General features: G+C 41.3%; 1 long non-coding RNA gene across 2 annotated transcripts in view; it reads left to right on the plus strand.

Annotated features, from left to right (window-relative positions):
• Positions 1 to 23,575, plus strand: part of LOC144301452 (uncharacterized) — a 47,509-nt gene that overhangs the window by 19,985 nt on the left and 3,949 nt on the right. Inside the window, exons 3-4 of one of the 2 annotated variants that reach the window (XR_013368280.1) lie at positions 21,668 to 21,768; positions 22,426 to 22,568. This is a non-coding gene — a long non-coding RNA (uncharacterized LOC144301452). The remainder of the gene's footprint in view (positions 1 to 21,667; positions 21,769 to 22,425; positions 22,569 to 23,575) is intronic. The other variant, XR_013368279.1, reaches the window with a different exon arrangement.

Below are 23,575 nucleotides of genomic sequence, written 5' to 3' on the forward strand. Positions count from 1 at the left end.
TGATTGGAGAGGGGAGCAAGGGAAGGAAGGAAAGGGAGAGGAGAGGAAGAGAATGTGAAGGAAGAAGGGAGGGAGGAGGGAGGACACGCAGATCCCAGTGCAAGAGCGATGCAACTCTGCACACCTAGGAGGCTCTGAGTGGGCAGCAAGGGGCAGAGGTTCTTCTCCAGGCCCAGGAGTGCAAAACTCTTACTGACCTGGCTCTAGAGAAGAAAGCAGGTGAAGACCATGATTCAGCTGTCCCTGAACTAAAGTAGGTTTTGTGGCTGAAATCCTTTTCCAATGCAGAAAGGAGCTAAGTGGAGTTAGAGGTTTACTCTTGCACACTCCCAGAAATTTTTCTAGAAGCAAAATGCTTTATCTCCCAACGTAATGCAAAAAAATAGTCTTTAGTCCCTATTATTTCAAAGGAAAGTACCTTCTCCCTCATCTTTTTGTCTGTATGATGAAAACCTAATGGATTGTAGGATTTATCTACCTGGCAGGCCTTTTTATATTTCTTGGCCCATAGGCCATAAAGAAACCTGGGTCCACTTAAACACAGTGAGTCTGGTCTGCAGGAAGGTGGTGCTCCGATGCAGCCTTTCCCTGCAGTTGTGTCAGGGAGGAAGCTCATCATGCTGACAGCTTTCACTCTGGACAGAGCATTCCATGTGGTGTAATGAAATTCATACCCAGAATATGCAGGTAAGATGGATTGGGTGAGTTAAAGAAGTCTATGCTGTGGGTAAGACATCAAATAAAATTGTTATTTTAAATAATGGAACCAGTCCCTCCATGATTTATATAAAATACATGTCCTAAAATGAAAAGAAAAGATATATTTCAAACATACCCAAACCCAAATTGAATGATTCTTCTTCACTCTTCCACTATTTACAAATTGTCTAATCCACACATGGACTCCGATTATCATTATTTGGGAAACTGTTCTCTAATGGATTATGGAAATAAATGAGTATGTAGGTTTTTTTTTTTCAGTTGGGGTTTAGTCAAGAATCCAAGTACCACGTTAAGTATTTTAAGGAATAAGATAGGAATAGAGGTTATTAGAGGCTTAGGCAAGCATCAGAAACCTGGACTGTGAAGGGTCAAGGCTGCTTTTGGAAAATCCTGAAGGGAGGAAGTTTCCATGGTCTTAGCCATCTGTAGCACCTGAGCAGGGCCTTTCAGAAAAATGCCTAGATGTTGGGGCTTCAATACAGATAGTCAGGGACAATACCCTGGAGTTGAGGACAACACCGAAGTGAGTTGTTTCTCTATGATGCCCCCTGGAAGAGGGAAAGTCCCTTGACCTCCATCTGCCAAGGCCCATGCCTGCCCTCAGCTGCTGTGGGAGAATTAGATGGCTTCTCCTTCTCTTCTCCTTCCAAATATTGTAGGAGACCTTCTAGTGGTGGGGACAAGCTAAGATTCCAAGGGAATGAGCATGTAGTTTGTAAGGTTTTACCCACTTTGTCTTTGGTGAGTGTGGTGGTGGGGATGGCTCTGACAGGTGGGTGTTGAGTATCAACAAGACATATCTGGAAGGTACCTGAAAGATACAAGTGGTTTCTGGTTTATTTATCCATAGCAGATAACCAATTTTTATGCATAAATTTGTTAAACTGATTATAAATCTTATATATATTTTTTACTTTCCAATTATAAACAGGGTTGTTAAGGCTAACTATGTTCAGAGACTGACCCAAAATAGTATTGGAATTTAAAACCCTTACTTAAAATTCAACTTTGCCGGGGGCAGGGCAAGATGGTGGAGGGGTAGGGTCCCCAAGTCACCTGTCCCCACTAACTTACCTAGATGACTTTCAAATCATCCTGAAAACCTATGAATTCGACTTGAGATTTAAAGAGAGAACAGCTGGAACACTACAGAGAGAAGAGTTTGCATTTCTAACAAGGTAGGAAAATGGGAAAAAAATAATAAAAAAGAATCCAGTTGGGGAGGGGCCCCCCCGAGGAGCCGGGCTAAGGCCGGGAGGCAAAGGCTCCAGAACAGGAGAGCCCAGCCCCGGAGAAGCAGGAACTTTAAATATCCGCACCGGATTCTTCCCGGAGGGAAAGGCGCTCAGCAGGGAAATCGGGCAGAACCGCAGGGGGTCAGGGGGCCTCCAGTCCCCCGGGGTCCCTAACAGAGGAGGGGCGCCCGGGGAGAGCGCGCCGCACACCGTGGGGCCCAGCTCGGTAAAGGGCTGGAGCGCCCGGCGGGGCCCCGGGAGCAGCTCGGCGGCGGCTCCGGGCAGAGGGGGCTGCGCCCTGCTGCCTTGGGGAGCTGTTCCCCGGGAGTGCGATCCAGCAGCGCAGGCCCCGGATCCCAGGGCGCCGGGGGACACCGCCCACGATACTGGGCTCCCCCTGGGACAGGCGGAGCAGGGGAGGGCACAGGACAGTGAGGACTCTCCTGCCGCCGGGAGCATCCAGGCCAGAGGGGGTGGGAGACTGTGGTAGTTACTGCGGGAGCTGACTCCACGGCTGGAGAGCTGGCCGCTGCCAGTGTGGTTGTTCCTCCTGGTGTCACCTTGTGCCTGGGATGGAGTGGGGCGGTCAGGGAACAAGGGCCTCACAGGATAAACAGCTCCTACTGAGCCATGCACCTGACAGGGGGCGGGGCAGCTTCCCCAGGTACACACACCTGAGAATCAGCACAGCAGGCCCCTCCCCCAGAAGACCAGCTGGAAGGACAGGGGAAGAGCAAGTTCTTGGCTGAGCAGCGCTGGAAAGCTCCAGGGGAAGTGAAGGATTTACAGTATATAGAACCAGAGTATACCCCTCCTTGTTTTTTTTTTTTCTTTTTTCTTCCTTTTCCCAGTACAACTCATTTTTAGCCACTCTGCACTGAGCAAAATGACTACAAAGAAGAACTCACCACAAAAGAAAGAATCAGAAACAGTACTCTCTGCTACTGAGTTACAAGATTTGGATTACAATTCGATGTCAGAAAGCCAATTCAGAAGCACATTTATAAAGCTACTGGTGGCTCTAGAAAAAAGCATAAAGGATTCAAAAGACTTCATGACTGCAGAATTTAGATCTAATCAGGACGAAATTAAAAATCAATTAAATGAGATGCAATCCAAACTGGAGGTCCTAACAACAACGGTTAATAAGGTAGAAGGAATAGTGAGTGACATAGAAGACAAGTTGATGGCAAGGGAAGGAAGCTGAGGAAAAAAGAGAAAAACAGTTATAAGACCATGAGGAAAGGCTAAGGGAAATAAATGACAGATTCAGAAGTAAAAATCTACATTTAATTGGGGTTCCAGAGGGTGCCGAGAGGGACAGAGGACCAGAAAGCATATTTGAACAAATCATAGCTAAGAACTTCCCTAATTTGGGGAGGGAAACAGGTATTCAGATCCAGGAGATAGAGAGGTCCCCCCTAAAATCAATAAAAACCATTCAACACCTCAACATTTAATAGGGAAATTGTAAAATCCAAAGATAAAGAGAAAATCCTTAAAGCAGCAAGACACAAGAGATCCCTAAGTTATATGGGGAGTACTATTAGATTAACAGCAGACCTCTCCACAGAGATCTGGCAGGCAAGAAAGGGCTGGCAGGATATATTCAGGGTCCTAAATGAGAAGAACATGCAGCCAAGAATACTTTATCCAGCAAGGCTTTCATTCAGAATAGAAGGAGAGATAAAGAGATTCCAAGATAGGCAGAAACTGAAAGAATATGTGACCACCAAACCAGCTCTGCAAGAAATCTTAAGGGGGACTCTGTAAAAGAAAGAGGAAGTCCAAATAAATAATCCACACAAACAGGGACTGAATAGGTATTATGATGACACTAAATTCATATCTTTCAATAGTAACTCTGAATGTGAATAGGCTTAATAATCCCATCAAAAAACACAGGGTTTCAGACTGGATAAAAAAGCAAGACCCATCTATTTGCTGTCTACAAGAGACTCATTTGAGACCTAAGTACACCTACAGCCCGAAAATACAAGGTTGGAGAACCATTTACCATTCAAATGGTCCTCAAAAGAAAGCAGGGGTAGCAATCCTCATATCAGATAAATTAAAGTTTATCCCAAAGACTGTAGTAAGAGATAAAGAGGGACACTATATTATACTTAAAGGATCTATCCAACAAGAGGACCTAACAATCATGAATATTTATGCCCCGAATGTGGGAGCTGCCAAGTATATCAATCAATTAATAGCCAAAGTAAAGACATACTTAGATAGTAATACAGTAATACTGGGAGACTTCAACATGGCACTTTCTGCAAATGACAGATATTCTAAGCACAGCATCTCCAAAGAAACAAGAGCTTTATTTTTTTTAAAGATTTTTTATTTATTTATTCATGAGGGACACACACACACAGGGGCGAGGGGTTGGGGCAGAGATAGAGGCAGAGGGAGAAGCAGGCTCCATGCAGGGAGCCCAACATGGGACTTGATCCCAGGACTCCAGGATCCCGCCCTGGGCCAAAGGCAGGCACTAAACAGCTGAGCCCCCCAGGCATCCCAAAACAAGAGCTTTAAATGATACACTGGAGCAGATGGATTTCACAGATTTTTACGGAACTTTACATCCAAATGAAACTGAATACACATTCTTCTCAAGTGCACATGCAACTTTCTCCAGTATAGACCACATACTGGGTCACAAATCAGGTCTCAACAGATACCAAAGATTGAGATTGTCCCCTGCATATTTTCAGACCATAATGCTTTGAAATTTGAACTCAATCACAAGAAGAAATTTGGAAGAAACTCAAACATGTGGAGGTTAAAGAGCATCCTGCTAAAAGATGAAAGGGTCAACCAGGAAATTAGAGAAGAATTAAAAAGATTCATGGAAACTAATGAGAATGAAGATGCAAATCTTCAAAATCTTTGGGATACAGCAAAAGCAGTCCTGAGAGGGAAATACATCACAATAGAAACATCCCTCGAAAAATTGGAAAAAACTCAAATACCCAAACTAACCTTGCACCTAAAGGAACTGGAGAAAGAACAGCAAATAAAACCTACACCCAGCAGAAGAAGAGAGTTAAAGATTCGAGCAGAAATCAATGAAATAGATACCAGAAGAACTGTAGAACAGATCAAAAAAACCAGGAGGTGGTTCTTTGAAAGAATTAATGAGATAGATAAACTATTAGCCAGCATTATTAAAAAGAAGAGAGAGAAGACTCAAATTAATAAAATCATGAATGAGAAAGGAGAGATCACCACCAATACCAAGGAAATACAAACTATTTTAAAAACATATCATGAGCAGCTATAAGCCAATAATTTTTTTTAAAGATTTTATTTATTTATTCATGATAGTCACACAGAGAGAGACAGGGAGGCAGAGACACAGGCAGAGGGAGAAGCAGGCTTCATGCTGGGAGCCCGACGTGGGATTCGATCCCCGGTCTCCAGGATCGCGCCCGGGGCCAAAGGCAGGCGCCAAACCGCTGCGCCACCCAGGGATCCCTATACGCCAATAAATTAAGCAATCTAGGAGAAATGGACGCATTTCTGGAACCCCACAAACTACCAAAACTGGAACAGGAAGAAATAGAAAACCTGAACAGGCCAATAACCAGGGAGGAAATTGAAGCAGTCATCAAAAACCTCCCAAGACACAAAAGTCCAGGGCCAGATGGCTTCCCAGGGGAATTCTATCAAATGTTTAAAGAATAAACAATACCTATTCTACTAAAGCTGTTCTGAAAGATAGAAAGGGACGGAATACTTCCAAACTCATTCTATGAGGCCAGGATCACCTTAATTCCAAAACCAGACAAAGACCCCACCAAAAAGGAGAATTAAAACCAATATCCCTGATTAATATAGATGCAAAAATTCTCAACAAGATACTAGCCAATAGGATCCAACAGTACATTAGGAAGATTATTCACCATGACCAAGTGGGATTTATTCCTGGGATGCAAGGCTGGTTCAACACTCATAAAGCAATCAACATGATAGATCATATCCACAAGAGAAAAAACAAGAACCATATGATCCTCTCAATAGATGCAGAGAAAGCATTTGACAAAATACAGCATCTATTTCTGATCAAAATACTTCAGAGTGTAGAGATAGAGGGAACATTCCTCAGCATCTTAAAAGCCATCTACAAAAAGCCCACAACAAATATCATTCTCAATGGGGAAACACTGGGAACCTTTCCCCTAAGATCAGGAACAAGACAGGGATGTCCACTCTCACCACTGCTATTCAACATAGTACTGGAAGTCCTACCCTCAGCAATCAGACAACAAAAAGAAATAAAAGGCATTCAGATTGGCAAAGAAGAAGTCAAACTCTCCCTCTTCATAGATGACATGATACTGTACAAAGAAAACTCAAAAGACTCCACCCCAAGATTGCTAGAACTCTTACAGCAATTCGGCAAGAATTGGCAGGATACAAAATCAATGCCCAGAAATCAGTGGCATTTCTATACACTAACAATGAAACTGAAGAAAGAGAAATTAAGGAATCAGTCCCATTTACATTTGCACCCTAAAGCATAAGATACCTAGGAATAAACCTAACCAAAGAGGTAAAGGATCTATACCCTAAAAACTATAGAACACTTCTGAAAGAAATTGAGGAAGACACAAAGAGATGGAAAAATATTCCATGCTCATGGATTGGCAGAATTAATATTATGAAAATGTCAATGCTGCCCAGGGCAATTTACACATTTAATGCAATCCCTATCAAAATACTATGGACTCTCTTCTGAGAGTTGGAACAAATCATCTTAAGATTTGTGTGGAATCAGAAAAGACCCTGAATAGGCAGGGGAATATTGAAAAAGAAAACCGTAGCTGGGGGCATCACAACACCAGATTTCAGGTTGTCCTACAAAGCTGTGGTCATCAAGACAGTGTGGTACTAGCACAAAAACAGACACATAGATCAATGGAACAGAAGAGAGAATCCAGAAATGGGTCCTCTACTCTATGGTCAACTAATATTTGACAAAGCAGGAAAAACTATCCACTGGAAAAAGGACAGTCTCTTCAATAAATGGTGCTGGGAAAATTGGACATCCACATGCAGAAGAATAAAACTAGACCATCCTCTTACACCACACACAAAGATAAACTCAAAATGGATGAAAGATCTACATGTGAGACAAGAATCCATCAAAATCCTAGAGGAGAACACAGGCAACACCCTTTTTGAACTTGGCCACAGCAACGTCTTGCAAGATACATCCACGAAGGCAAAAGAAACAAAAGCAAAAATGAACTATTGGGACTTCATCAAGATAAGAAGCTTTTGCACAGCAAAGGATACAGTCAACAAAACTAAAAGACAACCTACAGAATGGGAGAAGATATTTGCAAATGACATATCAGATGAAGGGCTAGTTTCCAAGATCTATAAAGAACTTATTCAACTCAACGGCAAAGAAACAAACAATCCAATCATGAAATGGGCAAAAGACATAAACAGAAATTTCACAGAGGAAGACACAGACATGGCCAACAAGCATGTGAAAAAATGCTCCGCATCACTGGCCATCAGGGAAATACAAATCAAAACCACAATGAGATACCACCTCACACCAGTGAGAATGGGGAAAATTAACAAGACAGAAAACAATGAATTTTGGAGAGGATGTGGAGAAAGGGGAACCCTCTTGCACCATTAGTGGGAATGTGAACTGGTCCAGCCACTCTTGAAAACTGTGTGGAGGTTCCTCAAAGAGTTAAAAATGGAACTGCCCTATGACCCAGCAATTGCACTGCTGGGGATTTACCCCAAAGATACAGCTGCAGTGAAATGCCAGGACACCTGCACCCCGATGTTTCTAGCAGCAATGTCCACAACAGCCAAACTGTGGAAGGAGCCTCGGTGTCCATCGAAAGATGAATGGATAAAGAAGATGTGGTCTATGTATACAATGGAATATTCCTCAGCCATTAGTAGTGACAAATACCCACCATTTGTTTCGATGTGGATGGAACTGGAGGGTATTATGCTGAGTGAAGTATGATACTTCAATTGGAGTATTGGAATAATACTCAATTGGAGTAGGACAAACAGTGTACGTTCTCATTCATATGGGGAATATAAAAAATAGTGAAAGGGAATAAAGGGGAAAGGAGAGAAAATGAGTAGGAAATATCAGTGAGGGAGATAGGACATGAGAGACTCCTAAGTCTGAGAAATGAACAAGGGGTAGTGGAAAGGGAGGTGGGTGGGGGGGTGGTGACTGGGTAATGGGCACTGTGTGGGGGCACTTGATGGGATGAGCACTGGATGTTATGCTATATGTTGGCAAATCGAACTCCAATAAAAAAAATTCAACTTTGCCACTTATTCCCTAGATGTGTTATTTTACCTTTTCAACTTAGAGTTTCAATATTCTACAATAGACAGTGGTATTATTTCACAGAGGTTCAACACATATTAAAGCAAATAAAATGTTAAGAAACATTTTACAATGGCATGCCCTGTAAATTATGACTGTTTCCTTTTTTTGGTCTCTCATCCATAATGCATGGGGTTTTCATTAAGTTACAACATTTTTGAGTGTTGCAAGATGAGTAGGAGTTAGGGGAAATTTGGGGAAGGTAGGAGATCCAGTCGAAGAGGGTTATATACTCAAAGCATGAAGACATCATCCTACAGGGTGGAGTCCTGGGGAAAGTGGAGTCATAAAGATGTGAAGCAGATGGAGGGTGGAGCCTGGCATGCTTGGTCCAAGAGGGAAGGGTAGGTAAGGTTGGGAATCTTCTGCACTCAAGAGAGGGGAGTGGTGTCCAATGTCGATTTATTTCAAAGTGACGTTTGGAATTAGCCACTAACACGTCATTGGTGGCCTTCACGAGAACTGCTTTGGAAGTTTTTTTTTTTTTTATTTTTATTTATTTATGATAGTCACAGAGAGAGGGGGGGGGGGGCAGAGACACAGGCAGAGGGAGAAGCAGGCTCCATGCACCGGGAGCCCGACGCGGGATTCGATCCCGGGTCTCCAGGATCGCGCCCTGGGCCAAAGGCAGGCGCCAAACCGCTGCGCCACCCAGGGATCCCGCTTTGGAGGTATTTTGATGTGGGAAGGGTCACTACAATAAATTCAGGATTGAGAGAGGTAAGAAATTTTTTCTTTCAGAAGCTGGATGGTGAAGGGAGGAAAAAGAGATACTAGGTAGGGATGGTAGAGAGAAAACTGAAGACTTTTTTTCCCCCTTTTAAGATGGATGTGGCTTGGATCCCTGGGTGGCGCAGCGGTTTGGCGCCTGCCTTTGGCCCAGGGCGCGATCCTGGAGACCCGGGATCGAATCCCACGTCGGGCTCCAGGTGCAAGGAGCCTGCTTCTCCCTCTGCCTGTGTCTCTGCCTCTCTCTCTCTCTCTCTCTCTCTGTCTCTCTGAGTGACTATCATTAAAAAAAAAAAAAAAAAGGGATAACACCATGAGGATGAGCAAAGTAGGAAAAGAGGGAGACATTGAACTGGTCCAGCTGTATAACAGTTCTAGTTTATGTGTCCAGAGTAGATAAACCTCCATGTTTATCCTACAGGGAGCTCTGGTACTGAAATGGCCCTTCAGAGTAGTCCTGCCTTGAGCAAGGTGGCTGAGCTTTTCTATCCCTATGTTAATCAATCACTGGATTCAGGCCATTCCCAGGTAGAGGCCTTTTTGGATGGAGGAGTTTCCTAGAGAGGGATTCATTTGAGAGCCATCAGCTGCCAACACTCCTGGCAGCTGGAACAAAGAGTAGCTCAGCCTTGTAAAGGGGGTTGGATTGTAGATCACAGCCTCCACTACACCCTTTGTTTTCTCTGTAAGCTAGTTGGTTGTGGGAGTAATGAGGAAGACAGTGGGCCTCTGGGACTAATTTAAGTCGTGAAGATTAGAACAAGTTTTGTTTTGAATAAGAAAACCTTCCAAAGACCAAAAGAAGGGTGGCATGGGTTTAGGGTTGTTATGAACGCAAACTTGGAGACCAAGTGTTGTAACGACCTCAGTTTCAAGGTTGTATGAGTTCACCAACAGCTCGGCATCTCACATGTAGTTGTAATGAAAAGTCTAGAGGTGGGTTCATTTAATGTCAGGAGCTCCAAGACAGTGAGTATATTTGCAGAGGAACTTTAAGAGATGACTTACAAGACCCAGCTGAAACCAAGAGGGAGATGGTAGCTGGTGGCATCGTAATACATTCCCAGACTGTTGGGACTTTCAGTTTTGGTCCAAGTCCTCTTTTCTCTCTACACTTTCCCTAGGTGATTTTATTTTATTTTTATTTTTTTATTTTATTTTATTTTATTTATTTATTTATTTATTTATTTATTTATTTATTTATTCATGAGAGAGAGAGAGAGAGAGAGAGAGGCAGAGACACAGGCAGAGGGAGAAGCAGGCTCCATGCCGGGAGCCCAAAATGGGACTCGATCCCGGGACTCCAGGACCACGCCCTGGGCCCAAGGCGGGAGCCCAAAATGGGACTCGATCCCGGGACTCCAGGACCACGCCCTGGGCCCAAGGCAGGCGCCAAACCGCTGAGCCACCCTGGGCTCCCCTCCCTAGGTGATTTTAAATAACATCTATTTAAATATATTTCATTATTAAATTTGACCTCCAAATTTATATCTTGTGATTGAAGAATATCTCAAAATAATTCTTCTTGTACAGGACTTCTGATATAAAATCTCTCAGCATTCAACCAAAATGTATTTATTCTACTTACATTCTTAACAGATATTTTTTTGCCAGATATGGAATTCTAGATTGGCAGTCATTTTCTCTCAGCATATTGAAGAAATTATTCCATGTCTTCTACCTACCCTTGTCTTCTGCTTGCTCTTTTTGAAGTAGTTTTTCCTATTTTTCTTCTTACTTAAAACATCTTTGGTTTCTCGATTTGGTACTTTCCAAATCAGCCACACCACTTTTTATAATTTCCAGTTCTTGCCTGAAACTTTCAAACTTGTCCTTTTTCTCTTTGAGTGTTGGAATAAAATGTCTAAGGTAGGACCGTGCCAGTGAAGGGTACCCCCATCTGGACTACAAGAGTGGGCAGCTGAAGGAGGATGGTGGTGGGGGACTTTTGACTTGGATGTGTAGCCCACATGAACACTGAAGCAAGTGAAGACAATGATAAGGACAGTTGGTGGGAGTGAGGGAAGGAGAGAAAGGCAATGGTGCAGAGGTAGTCTTCAACCAAGGATGAAATGTGAAGAGAAGAGGAAGGGAGAAGACAGGGTGATGGCAGCCAATGAGTGAGATATGCTACAAAGAAGAAGGAACCATGGCCACGGCAAGCAGAGGGAAAGCCAATCTCTTGTCTGTCTCTGAGGTCAGGAGAGGAGTATCTCTCTGTGGGCTTGAGAGTATCCGGGAGGAAGTGGGTTTCTCAGCACAGTGTCATATTTCGGTGTAGGCCAGAGAGCTTCTTTGTTCTGTGAAGAGGCCAAGGACACAGTCGAAAGCACCTATCATAAGAAAGATACTCCAGACAAAGGATGCTCCAGTGGCAAAGATAGGAAAGAAGGGATGTGGTAGGCAGTGTGGCAGTGAGGAGGAGGGGCAGAGCAATATGGTCAGAGGAATTTGACCAGTACAGAGCCAGGGAGCAAGTTTATACCACAGACAGAGACCAAGAGCGCAAACAATGTGAGGTGTCATGGGGCTATTGGCCTTGACACTCCAAAGCTGGGTGGTTCTGGATTGCTATGAAACCAAAGCAAAGTTATCCTAAGCAAATGGGCTGTGAGTCCCTTGGCTCCAAATGCATTGACTTCACACTGGCACTGCCCCAGTCCCAGGTGAGTGACGGAGAAGATGCACTCCTTTCAGACTCTCAGCTCATTTTGAAAGCAGCAGCTGCAGCAGCCCCAGAGGCCTTCTGGAGATGAGATGTGACTCCAGGGGAGTCTCTCCTTGTGTGGGAAACAACTCTGAGGGACCCTGGCTATTAATGAGTTGGCAAATTCATCTTCTGCAATAAAATAGAAGATTAAATCCATGTCAGAGGGTGGTTGGGACCAAAAATTGAAATAACGTATATGAATGCACTTTAAAGATCGCATTACCAAAGTGACCAGAATGTTACCTTCTAATTTAGAAATGATGTGGTTCAACTGACAGAGTTTTGTATTAGTTTGAGGACAAAAGAGCCTTAGAAATACTGAATTCTTTCTATAATGTCATTTTAAAATTAGAATTTTTATTGAGAAAATATATACATAGATGGTTGGAAATACAAAGAAATACAAAAAGAATAAGAAGATAAATCCTGGGCGCCTGGGTGGCTCAGAGGTTGAGCGTCTGCTTTTGGCCCAGGGCATGATCCTGGGATCCTAGGATCAAGTCCCACCTCAAGCTCCCCGCAGGAAACCTGCTTCTCTCTGCCTATGTCTCTGCCTCTCTCTCTGTCTCTCTCATGAATAAATAAATAAAATCTTTTAAAAAAGAAGGTAAATCATCTGTCTCTTCAGAATGCTCATCTCCTAGGGTTCATTCCCAAAGCAACTTCTTTCAGAGTTTTTCTTATTCAGTCTTCCAAAAATGTCTTAAAATTACATTTAGTCATCTTTAAGAAATGCATTTGGGAGCACTCTTTAGAGGATTTCACACTTCTCATTTTACAATCAATCTTGGTAATTATTCCATATTAGGACATATTGATCTTATTTATTCTTCTTCACAGATACACTCTATTTCATTGTGGGAATATACTGGGATTCTAAGTCCTCTGTTGATGGACTAGTTGTTTCTAGTCTCCACGGCCACAAAATCAGCATCAATAACATTTTACTTAGGCCTGAGTATGTGCAGAAATCCCATCGGTGCCCTTAGACCAGCAAGCTCGCAGCATGTGAGCAAGTTATTTTGATAAGGACCCATTGACCTGCAATGAGATCAGCTGGTCTCTGTATATTCTTTTAATTGTATATTATCAAGATTTTGTTGAGTGAACAATAGAAAAATTGCAACATCTTTTTTTAAAAAAGATCTTATTTATTTATTCATGAGACACACACACACACACAGACAGAGGCAGAGACACAGGCAGAGGGAGAAGCAGGCTCCATGCAGCGTGCCCGACATGGAACTCGATCCCAGGTCTCCAGGATCAAACCCCGGGCTGCAGGAGGCGCTAAACCACTGTGCCACCAGGGCTGCCCGCAACATCTGTTTTTAAAAAAAGATTTTGTTTATTTATTTGAAAGAGAGAGAGTGTGAGTGAGGGGAGGGGCGGAGGAAGAGGGAGAGAGAGAATCTCAAGCAAACTCCTCACTTAGCCTGGAGCCCAACATGGGTCTTGAATTTAAGATCATGACCTGAGCCAAAATCAAAAGCCAGCTGCTCAACCAACTGAACTACCCAGGAGCTCCTAAACAGCAACATCTTAATTTGCCATTATTTAATGATGAGGGATGTTTAGCTTCCTTTCAACTATTTAAGTGCAATTTGCATTTCCATTAATGTACACAGCCCATTAATGTATTTTTCCTCACTTTTTCCCACAGTGTTTTTGTTTGATTTGTTGATTTGCAAGGGGTTTTTATATATTAAGAATTTCCCCCGATCGGGCAGTCTGGGTGGCTCAGGGTTTAGCACTGCCTTCAGCCTAGGGTGTGATCCTGGAGATCTGGGATCGAGTCCCACATCAGGCTCCCTGCATGGAGCCTGCTTCTCCTTCTGCCTGTGTCTCTGCCTCTCTCTCTCTGTCTCTCTCTCTGTCTCTCATGAATAAATAAATAAAATCTTAAAAAAAAATTTCCCCCATCTTTCTGCCTTTTGATTTTGATTGATGTTTTTGTTGCCACATTTATCAGTCTTTTTCTTTATGAGTGCTAGTGTCTGTTTCTTGCTTAAGAAATCTTCTCTAACAAAAGATTATATGTCTAATCTTCCTGTTTTTCTCTAATATATTTACATATAAAAAGTCAATTTGAGTCATTGATTCCTGGGATTTATTTGAATGTAAGGATGAAGTAAGAACTGAGCTTTGATTCTGCTATGATTGGAGGCACTTGTCCCCTTCTCACTTATTTAATAATCTATTTTTGTCCAGTGACTTAAAATTCTGCAATTAGAATGTGCTAAAATCCTTTATGTATTTAATTTTGGACTCTCTTTATAATTATCGATTTGTCTATTCCTACCTCTAGAACAAAACTTTTAATTACCAGAGCCTTAGCATATGTTTTAATATCTAATAGACCTTGACCTCATTACTACTACTCTTCCTCCAGAATTTTCCTGCCTATACACAATAGCAATATTTCCAGATGAACTTTAGGAATAGGTCACATAGTTCCAGGAAATGTTAATACATGGGATGGAAGCTGATATTTTTTATGACATTCAAGTTCATAATATAACTTCTATGTATTTAGGTCCTTTATATTCCTCAGAAATTTTAAAATTTCCTCATATAGCCCTTTACATTTTTCTTTTGTTTATTCACTGACATTTTTGTTGTAATTGCTTTTCCAATTCTAAATCAGATATTCTTTAACAGCTGTATTTTATAAATACCTGCTATATGTGTTTAAGAAATGCTCTTTGGGGACACCAGGGTGGCTCAATTGATTAAGTGGCTCACTCTTGATTTCAGCTCAGATCATGATCTGAGGGTCATGGGATTTAGCCTTTTGTCAGGTTCTGTGCTCAGTGTGGAGTTGGCTTGAGATTCTTTCTCTTCCTCTCTGGCCCTCTCCTTGCTCATACTCTCTCTCTTCCTCTCTCTCCCTCTCTAAATAAATAAATAAATAAATAAATAAATAAATAAATAAATTTAAAAAATCTTTTAAAAAGGAATGCTCTTTGAATGTTTTCCAATCTGCCATTTTCCTGAATGATTTTATTTTAATGTTATTGAATTTTATTTGAATGTTCATTGAATTGTTTATTTTGAATGATTAGATTTGAATGATCTTCTTGGGTGGAGGTTCTTTCTAAAGTCCTAAATAGTGTTTATTTGTTCTACCAGCATCATCATCAGTAATTAGCAAGACCAGAACAGAATTAATAGAAATAATAGTCAACTTTTCAGGACTTACATTAACCCTATTCTGAATGAATGACTACACTGAGAGGCAAGTCCTAATTGATAACATGGAAAAACAATATATTTATTAATTTACTCAACAAAACATTTATGGACTGTCTACTCTTTACTAGACATCTGGCTGTAGCCCAACATACACAGTTAGTCAAGATACAGGAAGAGAAAGGGAAAGATAAACCTTGACAGAGTGGGTCAATCACCTTATATGCATCTCACATAATTATCCCAAAGCAATTTATTGAGTGTATATATTTTTTTAATATGTTATTTATTTTATTCATGAGAGACAGAGAGAGGCAGAGACATAGACAGAGGGAGAAGAAGGCTCCTGCAGGGACACTGATGTGGGACTCAATTCAAGGATCCCAGGATCATGACCTGAGCCAAAGGTAGATGCTCAGTCGCTGAGCCACCCAGGTGCCCTACTGGGTATATATTGTTAATCCTGTTTTTGTAAATATGAAATTGACACTCAGAGAGACTAATTACCTTGCTCATAGTACTGTGACAGATTTGAAGTTGAAATCCAGACCTGTGTATTTCCCCAGTCCTCTTTTTCTTCTACCCCTCCCTATACTCTGTCATTCAGGAAAAGCCTTAGACTTGCATTCTTAGATGGTGCCCTGAGATAGCACTGTTCTTGAAGAATACAGCAATGCCCCTTCCTTACCAATGACCCAGAATCATCACAATTGGATGAGGCCTAATCCTAGAACCCTAGTTTTTTCCTGAAGCCAGAGTTCAAAGAATGATGCTTTCTCCAGTCAGCACAGAACAGGCCTAGTCACCCTGGGAAAACTTGAACTCTTCTGTGGGCTTGTGGTAGAAATGATCTTGCCATGTTGTAGTGAGACCCAGCAATAGGTCACACATGTCAAGGCTTCTTTACAGCTGAGCTCTTTGACCAGGAGGTTCTCAGTATCCTGGCCAAGCTTCAGCGGGTGAGGTCATAAGTAGACACATCATCTCCTCAAGCCTGACTTCTCATTTTATAGACAACTGAGGCCACGTGGGGCCATCCACACATGCATAATCCCAGAAATATTCCTCCTTTCTTCTGGAAAAAAGTTGACATACCACTCTTCTGCCTTTCTATGGCTTTGGTCACGCTGCTACTGACATTCTTATTTTCCAGACTTTAACACAAATTCTTTAATATGATTTCAGCCCTCCTGTGCAAAGTTTCTATGCTTTCCAGCAGAAAAACTCACATTCAATTACATATACTCTTTAAATAATTATAATAAACCTTTTCTTATATACATTGATTCTTTTTAAACTAGAGATAATGAATAATACATTTCAAAAGGCCTAGTTTGGCAAGAAAAATTAATACTATAGATTTAATACAACTTAACACTTAGAGTTACCTCTTTCCTTTGCTTGTATTGTTTCCTGTATGTATATAGCCTCACATAGTCTCATTTATCATGGTTATTGCTCCTCTGGGGAGCTCCTATTTCCTGCCGCCTTAGCCTCTTTCTTGTACAAAAACATTGAAACAGGGACCTGAACCCCCACATTGAACAACTCATCGAAAGAAGAGCAATCAATCACATGTGTAAATAATCTATTGGTAATCAAGGTTGTTTATACAAGGGAATCTCAGTGAGGGAAAGGATAAAAGATTTGCATAAAATATCACAATAAGACATTCACCCTATCTCTATGCAAGTGATGACTGGAATTCTTGGAAGTGCTTTCTGGCTGTGGAGCAAATCCAGGTGGTAGTAACTGCTTCACCATGTGGCACTGGGGGCAAAGTCTTGGGGACCAGCATGAATTAATCACAGGCTTTTAGGATGTCATCACGTTCCTTGGGTCTGGCTTTGGCGAATTCCAAAGCAAACACTGGGAGAGAAAAACCCTTTTGGTTTCAGTGTTTTCTTTTTTAAATGCCTGCATTGCAATTGTAGGTTCCCTTTGATGTCAGGAGTCTAGAGTCTTTGTACAACAGGAATCCACTGCACCTGGCAGATGCGTTCAGTGTCTTATAAGACTGTATAAAAGGGGTACTGAGCAACAAACCTGTCTGAGATAAAGTCTCAACCAGTGAGGCAGCCAGCAAATGGGTAGGACCTCCACTGTTGAGAAGCTGGCCAAGATTCCTCCTGTGAAGGCATTTTGCTTGAAATATTCCCTAACTAGAGGTCCATTTACTGTTCTTCAGTCAGCCTTTAAAAGAGACATACTTCCTACCTCAGACCAACATGGTAATGGTCTGACATTAAGATCCCGACTTGCTGAGTGAACTTGGGTTTGCAAATTAAATTGTTGCTCTTCAATACATACCAGGAAGATATGCTCAGGGAGACTAGTCTGTTGACAAGCCAAGCAGAAGGCAGACTTCGATAATTTACCCCAATGAAAGCATTTAATAGAACCTAACAGAACTTGTATTACCTTAAAATTGTAAAGAATAGATATGGTGAAGTATATTTAAAAATTACTTCTGACTTTATTGAACACTAGAGTCTTATTTCCCTGAGACCTGTGTGTTTAGTTTTAATCATTTTGTTGACATGTAACATACTTCTTTCAATAAAATCTTTGATGCAGTTTACAAAAGCATATACCATGTAAAAGATAAAATACATGCAATAGGACGTGTCCACGTTCTGAATGAAATGTGGCATAGATATACAATGGAACATTACTTGGCCATAGAAAAGAATGAAATCTTGCTGTTTGCAACAACTTAGATGGAGCTAGAGACTATAATGTTAAGTGAAATAAGTCAGTCAGGGAAAGACAAATACCATATGATTTCACTCATATGTGGAATTTAAGAAACAAAACAAATGAACAGAGGGGAAAAGAGAGAGAGAAGCAAACAAAGAAACAGACTCTTAACTCTGGAAAATGAACTGGTGGTTGCCGGAGGGGAGGAAGGGAGGAGGAAGAGTTAAATGGAGGATGGAGATTAAGGAGGGCACTTGTGATGAGCACTGGGTGTTGTATGTAACTGATAAATTCTACACCTGAAACTAATATTACACTGTATGTTAGCTAACTGGAATTTAAATAAAAACTTGAAACTACAAAAAAAAAAAAAAAAAAAAAAGGAACTTGCTATCTATGTCTAAGTAAATTTCTTTCTTCTTCCACTGGAATTCCCGGGAAATAAAGAAGGTGCAAAGCCTCTAGTACTAGAAACAAGGAGTTTGATCACTGGGCCCAGTCATTAAACTTTTATAAATGCATCATAGCTCATATTTAAAGCTCTGATACAACACATGACTGGAGAGGAAGGAGGAAGAAGACTATTCACAGTCCCTCCATCTGTATGGTTCTGCCACAGAGACCTGGTCCCCAGGGGTCAAGCAGAAAGCCTGGGCACCAACTCCAAGTGAGAGGAATTGCTTTCTGAGATGCTTAAGTCTTTCCTTACGCAACCACTCCCCTGCTCTGGCCACCCAGTTGGAACTTCCCACCTTGCCACACAATTAAGGATGCTGCTACTTGGGTGGAAATGTTTATCTGGTGATTCGCTGCATTTTGGGATTGAACTCAACAGTAGAGATAATGAAGACAAGGAGGAGCAGGAGAACGACTCTCTCTGGGGACTGCCTCTGTGCATGAGTTGTCTCCAGTAGAGATGAATAGGAGCACACTTTGCTTATATGTAGTGCACTGGGCAATCTTAGCAGAGGAGACCTCATCCCAGTTCAACAGAGATACACAAGTTAGATTCCTGATACATAGGAGATTTTTAGTCCAAAGTGGCACACAACAACCTAAATTCAGTTTAAAATCTTACAATTGAGAAAAAGGGGACTAAATACTCCTCCACCTGTTGGCTAAGAATCCTGAGTTCTTTTCCTGTTTGGTTATGATTCTAATGAAATAATGTGAAAACATTGGTATTAAAAGAGAGAAATGCTTTTCCTACATGAGTCATCATTCACAACAGAAGAAAATGTATATATATTATCTCTACATATTCTTTTTTAAAAATTTTATTATTTATTTATTTGAGAGAGGGTGTGAAAGCTGGAGCAGATGGAGAGGAGAGAGGGAATCTTTTTTTTTTCTATTTTTTAAAAATTTTTTATTGGTGTTCAATTTACTAACATACAGAATAACCCCCAGTGCCCGTCACCCATTCACTCCCACCCCCCGCCCTCCTCCCCTTCTACCACCCCTAGTTCGTTTCCCAGAGTTAGCAGTCTTTACGTTCTGCCTCCCTTTCTGATATTTCCCACACATTTCTTCTCCCTCCCCTTATATTCCCTTTCACTATTATTTATATTCCCCAAATGAATGAGAACATATAATGTTTGTCCTTCTCCGACTGATGTGGTTTATGTATACAATGGAATATTACTCAGCTATTAGAAATGACAAATACCCACCATTTGCTTCAACGTGGATGGAACTGGAGGGTATTATGCTGAGTGAAGTAAGTCAGTCGGAGAGAGGGAATCTTAAGCAGACTCTGTGCTGAGTGCAGAGCCCGATGCAGGGGTCGATCCCACAACCCTGAGATCATGACTTGAGCTGAAATAAAGAGTCAGGTGCTTAACCAACCAAGCTATCCATGTACCCTTATACATTCTCTCTATATATTCTGATTACATGTATTCTATATAAACATTTATGCATTCTATAGCTGAATAAAAATACATAAGAAATTATGAAGCATATGAGATAGAGATAAACATATGAAAGAGGTTAAGGTTAAGACTGAGATAAAAAATTGAACAAACATAAAAGAAATGTAGGGTTGCCAAAGACTCTTACAGAATTAGAATCTGAACTGTAAATAGTGAAGAAAAAAGTTGGCAAAAGGAAAAAAACCAATGACCCAGAAGCCAAACTATGTAGGCTTTCTAGGAAAAATGAATATACACAGTAGAATATAATGAGAGAAGATAATGGATACCAAAAAAGGAACATCCCATTTCTGACTCATCAGCATTCTGTGGAATAAAAACTAGGAAAAAAAGGGAGCAGAAAAAAAATCATCACTTGGAAGAAAATTTTCCCGAAGTTATAAAGAAAATATGGACTTTTCAAATACAATGGATCCTCTTGTGAGTAGAAATCTGCATGCATATGTATCCTGCCCAAATGTGTTAATTTCAACAACAAAGAATAATTATCCAAAATTGCCCTTGCAGGAGGAAAGGAGAATTGCAAAGGGAAATATTTGAAAAAAAATCTTCCAGAGATTTCAGAACATCTATTCTAACACTGAACATTTAAAGATGATGCAGGGATTCCTCTGGATTTTCTTGGGAAAGGATATAGAGATTCAAAATTTCTATATTCAGCCTGTAAGAAGGTATCAGAAAGGCTTGTATGGTTGTCCAAGACCCATGTGCCTTTCTTGGAAAATTTACTGGTAGAGTAAAAAATAGTTCAGAGGCAAATGTTTAGGAATGGTAAAAGATACACATAGATATAGATACTAAATAGTTTTATAAAGAGTCAAACTTGTTTGCAAAGTAAAAAAAATTAGAAGTTACATGACATTTCAGTAGTAAGTTAATAGAAAATAATCATACTGGCATAAGCAAATGGATCAAAGTGTGTAAAAATTCCTCATCTAACAAGGGAGTAAAAGATTATTACATTTTATTGAATTTGATGAGAGAAAACAAAAGATACATATTTGGAAAATCTTAAAGGAGACCAGAAGTAAATTTGGAATAGGATATATGCCTCCAAGTCACTGGGAGAAGATAACAAAGGAAATGTTCTTAGAAAAAAACACATAGGAGAGAGTAAAAGCATATCAAAAGAGAAAGCATAAGATAAGATGATAGAATTAAGAACAAAAATACAAATTATACATATATTAAATCACTGAGGTTAAGAAAAATAATTCAATTATGTCAACATAAAAGAAAACACTTAAAAAGATACAGAAACATCCCAAATGAAAGCTAGACACAGGTAACTTAATCCTTTTTCCTTGCAAAAAAATTAAGTAGTATGAAGAAAGTTATTGACAAAAGGTGCAATCAGCAATAGAGGAATGATAGGAAAAGACTTCTAGGTACTAAGTAAGACATCATGAAGGGTGCCTGGGAGGCTCAGTCAGTTAAGCATCTGCTTTAGGCTCAGGTCATGATCCCAGGGTCCTGGGATTGAGCCCCGTATCAGGCTCCTTGCTCAGAAGGGACTCTGCTTCTCCCTCTCCTTCTGCCCCTCCCCTCAGCTTATAGCTCTCTTGCTCTCTCTCTCTCTCTCAAATAAATAAATAAAATCTTAAAAAGGATCTATTTCTAAAAAAAATGCATATGTATGTAAGACATCATGAAAAATAAGGCAAAATTTCCTAGAAAGCTTGTAGGAAAGGTGCAGATTTACATACATCCCCTTTTACAATGCAGCCAAATGAAAAAGACTTCAATATAGAGAAAGAATCCTGGTGTTGATGAAACAACCAGGTTGGGGGACAATCTTTGTAAAAAAATAATAAGGTAATAGATCAAATTAGAGGAAGATGTTAAGGGAAGATGAAATCTCTCCTAATCCAGAGGAAAATTTAGCTCCAGGGAGTTATAAGAGATGGTTGGTACCCGTGCAAACATCCCTTAACCTAGAGAGGGGGCACTGGATATGAGTGGCTTAGGGTTCATTTCCATGACATAAAGGAATCCAGGAAGGCAAAGCTGAAGAGTAAGTCTTGTGGTCTTTTAAATTTTCTCTGACTGAGAGGAGTGACTGGAAGAGCAGTGGAACAGAGCAGAAGAAAAGTGGGGACATGCCTTGGGAGTCAGCTTTGCACCTGCTGAGCCAAGTCTGACAAACAGAAATAAGTGAGTTCAGACCACCTCCTCACCCCCCCCCCACCCAAGCAAGATGCTTGCACTTTGTATTAGCTGGCTTCTTGTCCAGATAATCTGCTTGTCCAAGAGGAGATGGCCAAAATTGGAAGGGAGAATTTCCCCCATGACACACACATGCAACTTGCCAGAAGAACCAACTGGTGAAGCAGAGAATAGCGCATATTGAATGGGAAAAGCTCAGAGGTCATGTACAGAAAGCATCAGTGCTTAATTGCAGAGTCTCCAACCTTCAGGGTCTTCACCTATTCCTGCTGCCTCCTTCAGAGGCTCATCATGCCACTCCTACGAAAATTCCAGAAGGAACCACATAAAGCCACACTGCTTCTTGGTCCTTCCAAAGGGAATAATAGGCAGAAGCTAGGGAGAGGTGGAGTTCAGGTAAACAAAGAGAGAGTCTCCTATAATCCAGAATTTTCAAAGGTAGGTTCTCCTTTGGAGAAACTGAGGTCCCTATGGCCAGAGGTTTAGAAGCAGAGGCTAGACTACCATTTGATGGGGATTTCCATTGCTCCTGAGCTTACTTTTTGCTGTGACTCAGAAGAAGGGAGCACAGAAGGTGAATGTGGCAAAAAAGCACCCTAGGCACCTCTGCTTGCAGCTTGGACAGCTTCCCATTTTCTGTTCCAGAGCCCTGCGATGCTGCTTCCGCCACGGGGTGTGAGGACACATGTTTTAGCCTTCCCCAGATGTTGTCAGGAGGAGCAAGACTGCACTGCCCACAGTGCATGGGTGGCCCCACCTCTCCTGGCTCTGGAAGTCTACTGTCCAAGGTAAATTAGTGTCTGCTGAACCTTAAATGGCAGGGCAGGACCCCGAAATGCCTTTGCCACCAACTTTCTCCATCAGCTTTTAGGGCTAATGGGAAAGTGACTGTTTATTTTCTTTTGTTTTTACATTTTTGAGTTAGCTTTACTGCTATGGAAAAGTAAGACAAATGGTCCCACAGTTATGGAGAGTGATGTGCAAAGACTGAAACGGGCCAAGTTTATGAACGGGAAATTGAAGCCAGCAGTGCTTCTCAGTGACCCAGATGCTCCCAGCCCACAAGGTCTCTCTGTATCTGAATCCCCTCAGTTTTCTCTTCTGCCCCATGAAAGCACATGTGAAGAGCAGAGCTCTGTTTTATCAAGAAACCATTCTTCCCTTGTTTGTTGATATTACATCATAACCATCATGGTGGCCATCTGCATAACCTTTTATATTTTATCACTCATCAGAGGCAGGTCGGATCCTTTCTGCAGTACCTCCTCCTCCCTCTTCCTATTGCTGATTCTCTGGCAATGGCTTGCTTTGGCTGATTTTGTGCTGGTATGATGCCCTGGCTGGCACCTGTTCTGAATGGATGGTGCCCATGTCATTAGTGTCATTAGGTATTTTGAAGGCCTCTCCTGCCTGGCTCCAGCCCTCACTGCTTCTCCTCCTTTATACAACTACTGTTCTTTACCTGCTGCCAATCACCGTGTCATGAAATCCTTATTACAGTTGAATTTGACAATACTCCATAGAATCCTGAGCCGGCTCATGACATTTCCCTGTTACCTTCCAAACCTTTTGCTCATTCACAGACTGGCTTCAACCTACCTTTTCTAGTCACAGTGTCTGTGATTTCTTAACTTGACCCATTGCTTTAGGCAAACTGGAGTATTCCAAGTTTGTCTGCTACCTATTACTTACCATTCTCAACCTAGTTACTGCCTTGAGGAGATCCTCCTGACTTCTGCACTAACCTGAATTCTGCAGGGGAAGGAAGAACATCTGATTCATTCCCAAATCCCCA

This window comes from Canis aureus, chromosome 29 (assembly GCF_053574225.1).
Source record: "Canis aureus isolate CA01 chromosome 29, VMU_Caureus_v.1.0, whole genome shotgun sequence".
Taxonomy (NCBI): Eukaryota; Metazoa; Chordata; class Mammalia; order Carnivora; family Canidae; genus Canis; species Canis aureus.